Raw genomic sequence first — 8,002 nt, 5'->3', positions numbered from 1 at the left:
TTCATAGGTAGTGAATGAATTCTGTAGGGAGGAGGTTGTTCTGTAACCTCTACACAGTGTGGCAGCTGTGCAGTCCCAGCTGTGTGAGATCTTCTTTCCCATTTCAGATTTCACTCTCTCTTCATCTTTTCTATCCATCTAAAATTTCGACCTCTTATTTCCAACACATTAAATTTTCCGTTTTGGTTATCAAGCCAATAATAAACTAATGAATTCGGTAGGGAGGAGATTGTTCTGTAACCTCTACACAGTGTGGCAGCTGTGCAGTCCCAGCTGTGTGAGATCTTTTTTCAATTTCAGATCTCACTCATTCTTCATCTTTCCTATCTACCGAAGTTTCGACTCCTTCTTTGCAATACTAAAATTTTCTGTCATGGCTATCAAGCCATGAGTTCTGTAACCATTCTATCCACCGATCAGTGAAGAAAATACCTAATGTGACAAACCTAACAGTGACATAAACAATAGAGAAGTATGACGTAATTAAGATACAAATGTATTTGAGTAACAAGTATGTATAGATCCCTGGTAATATTATAAGTACAAAGTTGTTGTTTTATTGGAAATGGTCCAACAACAGTAATTTAAAAAGAGATACAAATTCGTGTACAAGCAGGATATGAAGTGGCAGTGAAACATATTGTATGCTGTAGGGATAACTAATTAATAGTAAAAGAGATTGCTTAGTGTTATGGAAAATATGCAGATAAGTTGTAAGAATGAACTCACCTTGTGTAGCAAGGAATGGCAGTGTAATAGAATTGAACAGTGTTTGTGGTTGAGACGTGAAGGACACGTCCTTGAAATATTTATAAGGTTGGAGCTGGCCGTTATTTGGTGTAGTGTGTGACAGGGCACACATACACGTATTGAGGTTAGGAGTTGGAGGCGTGAATGCGACCATAGGTACCCTTATGTTAGATGAGACAGAGCAGCTCATGGTGTCCTATAGGTTTAACGAATTTAGCATTACGCTTGTCCATAATTACTTAATGCACTTTGGTGGTAGGCCGAGAGAGACTACCTGTGGTTTCAGCGTCCGATCGACTGGAAATGGATTGTCACGTGAGCAAACTGATCAGCTGCAATACACTATAGATATGAAACAAATGTGCTATCCTATGCTTTAAATTTTAATGGAGTGAGTATTACTTAAGTTCATACACTAGCATAGTAAGTAAGTACATAATTGCAGATGTGGAATTGACACAGCAGCAGAAGACCAATAAGTGGATTTAGTAGTCAACTAAACGTAGTGTGTTTTGAACACTCAGAACTGTACTATTACCCCAAGTTACTCACATGTACAAAGAAGCTGAGAAGACAACTACTAATCAAATATACTCGTACTATCTCTAAGAATAAAGTAATCGAAGATGAGTCAGCTAAGTAAATAAAATACAAATGTATCAAGAATTTACCGAGCATTAGTTCAGTGTTCTGGCCCAGAAATAATAAACTGAGATTAAATAGGATTCATGATTGTATGCCTTGAGCATAAATTTTCTCTAGTACGTGTCTAACAGCGTTTTGAGCCATTTGTTTACCGATTTTATGACAGTTAAGTAACCGCGAGAGTAAAATTGGAAAAGTTCTGTTAATTTTGTTCCAGTAACATATTGAAAGATAAAATGTATATATCCCCATTTCATTGTGACCCACCCTTAGATATTAAGTGAACAGAGTCTGAGGCACTCTTTTTGTTTGTTCTACAGGACAAACCAGATAATGGCAGCCTGGTAGCTGCGTGAAAGCGTGGAGTGACTTGAACACAACTCACAGTGACCCCTCCCCTTTCCCCATGTAATTTAGAGTGAACGTGAAGGACGCACACCATAGCAACTTCCCCTCCTCTACCCTTGTGAATGGAAGTGTAGAACGCCAGCCAAAGCGGCTACAACCACATGTGTAAAAATGAAATTGTCATGATTTGTGAAATTTAGAAAAGACTGCTAAGATATAATTATCTGTTTATGTATCATAAATAACTGTGTTATTTTCTTTGAATTTGTGTATGTAAAAATATTTACAGACAATTTAATTGATTTAAGATTTTCATAATTTTACATATTTTTATGTGTTTGTCTGTCTAAGGCAATATGTATACCAAAGTGTTTCATTGATTTTGCTTCAATTTTGAGTGATAATGTTGCTTAAGAGGCAGTGAACATACCAGTAATTTAAGTAATTGAAGTAGGTAATAAGTTTTCTTTTAATATTTCTATATGATTACATTTCAATTTTAATTTTCATAGGGAGTTAAGCTGTACTCTTGCTTCCCTTTTTGTAATAAATTTTTTTTCATTTATATTCAAAAAAATTAAGTAGAGGGTGATGTTGGGAAGCAGCATACTCACGCCTTATAAAATTAACATCAGTCTTTCCACTGTGTGCCAGCCTAGTCCGCTGTAACTATCTCTGACGTCATAAATATCGTGCAATACTTTAGAATGAAGTAAATAACTTGAAACGATTCTAGCATGTCAGGAATAATACAAAATCAATGTGTTGTATATCAGTTCAATAACTTTAACCATTTTCGAAATTTGGACGTTTTTCTGTAAAAATCATTGGCGCAACAGAAAAGAACTAGAAACTTAAAAATTTATATTTAGATTCCTTTTGCATAATAATTTAGTAGAAACAGTATTCTGGATCTCACAAATTAAAATTTTAGTTGAAATTCATGATTTTCTGGTTTTTATCTTAAAAATTAAGGAAGCAAGATAGATTAAGTAGGCGAATAAATAAAGCTAGGATGTTTAAATTTAAGTAGAAGGGAGATCCACTATAATCATAAAGATGTGAGAAGTTTCAACTGAATAACTATAAACTATAGCGATAGCGTATCTCCAAAGGGCAAGTTCAGAGCTCATCTACTGCGTGTAGTGTAATTAAATTAATTCTCTCGCCCAAAATATTTACATAGCCACGTCAGTTTTTTATTATGATCACTTACTTGTGTGCTGATTGCACAATTAAATTGAAAGCTTCATCGGCTATCAGCAAAGGAAGCAGTGATTTATTCGATAGCTTAAAGTGGTGCATTACTAGCCCAGTGGCTAGTCGGGAGAGCAGATTTTATCAGGCGTTCCCTTAGCCATCCGCACCGTGGCTTGATATGTAAGAACGCTGCGCGAGAAAGAAGGAGGCCCCAGTTCTCTCCAGACGCTGATTAGCGCACCAGCTGTACCGGGAGTCGCGTCGCGTCGGTGTCGTTGATATAAACAGCCTCGGATGCAGTAATAAGTTACTCAAGATACGCGTAACCATGAAATCGTTTTCGAGTGAAGTGTTAATTTTGGGATGGCGTTAATGATCTATCTTTAGTGTGTGTATGTCGTATTTTCACGTGCCGCCGCAGAACAGACATTCTACCATTATTAGCTTGGCGTTTGATGAACATTATCATCAAATTATGGCGAGCATTCACTTAAACATTTAATTTGAACAGTTATAGTTGCATCAGCACATTAGACTCTGAACTGCTCTGGTATTTGGATTGTGTGGATCCTTTTTGGTCTGTGACTTTCAGAATATAGTGAACATTTTAGAGAGAATAGTTTTTGATTTTGAATCCCAGACAATCTCCTAATTCCTCAGAGCTACAAGCTGTAGCTATAAATGTATTTCTCAGTTGAAGTGGGCACTAGGAATTCTAATTACAGGCTTCACGTTTTGCTAATCACTTTCTGGTTGCCAATATTGTAGATAGAGAGCCAGTGTTGAGAATGGCAAACAACAGCATTAAATAAATAATAGGAACATTTAACAATTATTCCACCCGCCGCCCCACAACTGGTCGGTTTCGAATCTGCAGAGTGTTGGGAGAGGTAGTATTCAATTGTGTGAAGGTCATAGGCATGAGGGACTTTGGTGTAAGAGGAGGTTACATCAATAGAGGCGACTAGGGAACTAGGTGGTAAGGTTGGGGGATGCTGGAGAGCTGGTACAGAAAGTGTTTGGCATCTTTAACATGGGAGGCTAGGTTTTGGACAATTTCTGCAGATGTTGGTCAACAAGGGCCAAGAATTTTCTGGTGGTGGCACTGTAGCCTGGCACAATGGGGAGCCCAGAGCTTTTAGGTTTGTGGATTTTGGGGAGCATGTAGAAGATGGGTGTGTGGGCTGTTGTTGGGGTGAGTAGGAAGATGGATTCAGAAGAGAGGCTCTGGGAAGGATCTGAGGATTTCAACAGGGACTGGAGGTTATGTTTGACATCTGCGGTGGGGCAGTATGGCAGAGCTTCTATGTAGAGGCGTTGGACTACTGACAGATGCCCTCTGTCAGATAAACACGCTAGTTCATCTACCTCCACAACATCCTAGTCCATCCCTATACCACTCGCACTACTAGTCCCTTGTTACAGGGAACAAAGTCTTGTGGCAGGCGCAGGTGCATGACCTGCCCAATGCACCCACCTAGGTCATTTACTCCAGTCCCATCAAAGGCTTATCTTACTCCATCAGAGGCTGTGTCACCTGCGAAAGTAGCCATATTACTGCTGCAACCACAGCACAGCATTTTCCATTGGGATGACAACCAACCAGCTGCCAAATACTCGTAGAATCAACGGCCACTGCCAAACTGTTGTCAAAAAAAAAAGGTTGACCACCCAGTGCCACAACAAGCAGCAAAGCACGACATACGAGATTTAAATGCCTGCTTCACAACCCATACCATCTGGATCCTTCCTACCACCACCTGTTTTTCTAAGCTGTCCTTACAGCTATCCTTGCTGCCTAAACCTGAAAGTTACTCATTGTCCCCACCTCATTCATGTCAGCTGGTTGTGTGCTGCTATCTCATGCCCTAGTCTGTGAAATCGCATGCCTAGCCATATGCCACCTTCTCTCTCTACCTGCACACTGGATTGCCCACAGATGGCTCCTCACTCTACCATGAGCCGCTGGATGCTTCGCCCCAACCTTCTTCCAGTCTCCCAGCTTTCTTCATCCGTCACTCCACCTCACCCTGTACCCCCACCACACTCCACTACACTCACTGTGGGTCAGAAAGGAGCTGGCAGTCTACCGAGAACAATGTAGGGAGACAGGTGTGAGTGAATGAGTGAGTGTGTGTGTGTTTGTGTGTGTGTTTGTTTTCTGCTACGAGCTTGAAAATGGAAGTTCATTCCGAAAACTAGCAAATCTCTGTACCTTTTGTTATTGAACCTATCGGCGACACAGAACTTCTGCCTTTTGGTGGGACATCTCCTTTATTCCTAAATAATTCGTATTTGTCTTATCTAACACCTTTCTTTTTACTTGATGTGACTTCTGTATAATCATGCTCCTTAGTGCAACATACATGTAGAAATTTTATCCATTATGTTTGTCCCTTTATGTCAATGTAAATAATCTATGGATGCAATTTTAAAAGTAAAATACTGTGAAAGAATGGATATGTTAAAACTTTACCTGAATACTGGTTCATGCATAGGGCATGTAGGATTATAATCATGTAGGGGAGCCCTCTGCAATGAAACTGGCTTGGCAGGAATAGAAAGACTGATCTGGCTGTCGAACTGCAAAGCTCCTTTGTGGGAAGGATCAGTCAGTGCCCAGCAGGCGGGGTGTTCGCGTCTTGTGAACTTAACAAGGCAAGAATAACGAGAGGATTACATAACATAGCTTCAGATGTGGAAATTTGGCTTATTATTCATGGAATACTTTGGCTGGTTCTGTACTGTGAAGATCCGACGCTGAGAAGGGAATTTTCAGATCTAGTTACACAGCAAAAGCTGTGTATACTTTCGCCTCCTTTTTTTGAACAGCCACAGCAGATAGACACTGCCAGCACCTTCCATCTCAAATTATCAGCTGAGTACTGTACAACTGCGTGGACTAGTTATATGGTTTCTTTTTCAATAATAAGTTTGTGATCTGGAAACTTTGTAATGAGCACCCGTAATTTTCCTTAGTCATTTACCGATACAGGGTCCTATCCGAGTGTCCTATTATATTGAGCAGAAAAGCCACTTACTGCAGTCTATAAACTTCGCGTAGTAAAAAACTTCACAGTTGTTCAGTGCGACCAACTTTTTGATGCACACCACGTACTTTTCATAAAAGAATACTTAAAGGTTCAAACAAGCACAATTACCACGAAAATATTTTAAGTATTCAGGTTAAAGACCATTTTTATTGGATTCTCAGAACAGTATTACAGTTACCTGCAAAAACCAAAATGATTCATAATACACTCCTGGAAATGGAAAAAAGAACACATTGACACCGGTGTGTCAGACCCACCATACTTGCTCCGGACACTGCGAGAGGGCTGTACAAGCAATGATCACACGCACGGCACAGCGGACACACCAGGACCCGCGATGTTGGCCGTCGAATGGCGCTAGCTGCGCAGCATTTGTGCACCGCCGCCGTCAGTGTCAGCCAGTTTGCCGTGGCATACGGAGCTCCATCGCAGTCTTTAACACTGGTAGCATGCCGCGACAGCGTGGACGTGAACCGTATGTGCAGTTGACGGACTTTGAGCGAGGGCGTATAGTGGGCATGCGGGAGGCCGGGTGGACGTACCGCCGAATTGCTCAACACGTGGGGCGTGAGGTCTCCACAGTACATCGATGTTGTCGCCAGTGGTCGGCGGAAGGTGCACATGCCCGTCGACCTGGGACCGGACCGCAGCGACGCACGGATGCACGCCAAGACCGTAGGATCCTACGCAGTGCCGTAGGGGACCGCACCGCCACTTCCCAGCAAATTAGGGACACTGTTGCTCCTGGGGTATCGGCGAGGACCATTCGCAACCGTCTCCATGAAGCTGGGCTACGGTCCCGCACACCGTTAGGCCGTCTTTCGCTCACGCCCCAACATCGTGCAGCCCGCCTCCAGTGGTGTCGCGACAGGCGTGAATGGAGGGACGAATGGAGACGTGTCGTCTTCAGCGATGAGAGTCGCTTCTGCCTTGGTGCCAATGATGGTCGTATGCGTGTTTGGCGCCGTGCAGGTGAGCGCCACAATCAGGACTGCATACGACCGAGGCACACAGAGCCAACACCCGGCTTCATGGTGTGGGGAGCGATCTCCTACACTGGCCGTACACCACTGGTGATCGTCGAGGGGACACTGAATAGTGCACGGTACATCCAAACCGTCATCGAACCCATCGTTCTACCATTCCTAGACCGGCAAGGGAACTTGCTGTTCCAACAGGACAATGCACGTCCGCATGTATCCCGTGCCACCCAACGTGCTCTAGAAGGTGTAAGTCAACTACCCTGGCCAGCAAGATCTCCGGATCTGTCCCCCATTGAGCATGTTTGGGACTGGATGAAGCGTCGTCTCACGCGGTCTGCACGTCCAGCACGAACGTTGGTCCAACTGAGGCGCCAGGTGGAAATGGCATGGCAAGCCGTTCCACAGGACTACATCCAGCATCTCTACGATCGTCTCCATGGGAGAATAGCAGCCTGCATTGCTGCGAAAGGTGGATATACACTGTACTAGTGCCGACATTGTGCATGCTCTGTTGCCTGTGTCTATGTGCCTGTGGTTCTGTCAGTGTGATCATGTGATGTATCTGACCCCAGGAATGTGTCAATAAAGTTTCCCCTTCCTGGGACAATGAATTCACGGTGTTCTTATTTCAGTTTCCAGGAGTGTATTTATTGGCTAGTAGACGGTGAAGGGCCAGCATAAAGTGATTATTGTGCAGGCTTGGAAGTAACTGTTTATAATTTCAAGTGCATATAACTAAAAGTGTTTCTCATATTTTTTTGTAACATAAATATTCTGTGTTGATCTGAGTCTACTGATAGATTACTTTCTGGGCCCCATACTAATTGTTGAGTCAGATTTAAGTTTCATATAAGAATTGCAGCATTAATTAAGTGCACCTGCAAGTTTTCTTAGCATATCTTTGCTATAATAAGCAACTGCCTGCAATATACTAGATCCAATAGATCCAAGTACTATGTGTGCCATCTGAGCTAAATAGTGTAAGGCTGTGAATGCTCCTTGAGAATGCAAATAATAATAGGA

The sequence above is a fragment of the Schistocerca nitens genome, chromosome 1 (genome assembly GCF_023898315.1).
Source record: "Schistocerca nitens isolate TAMUIC-IGC-003100 chromosome 1, iqSchNite1.1, whole genome shotgun sequence".
Classification (NCBI taxonomy): Eukaryota; Metazoa; Arthropoda; class Insecta; order Orthoptera; family Acrididae; genus Schistocerca; species Schistocerca nitens.
The sequence above is the reverse complement of the archived record's forward strand: the minus strand, read 5'-3'. Positions refer to the sequence as shown.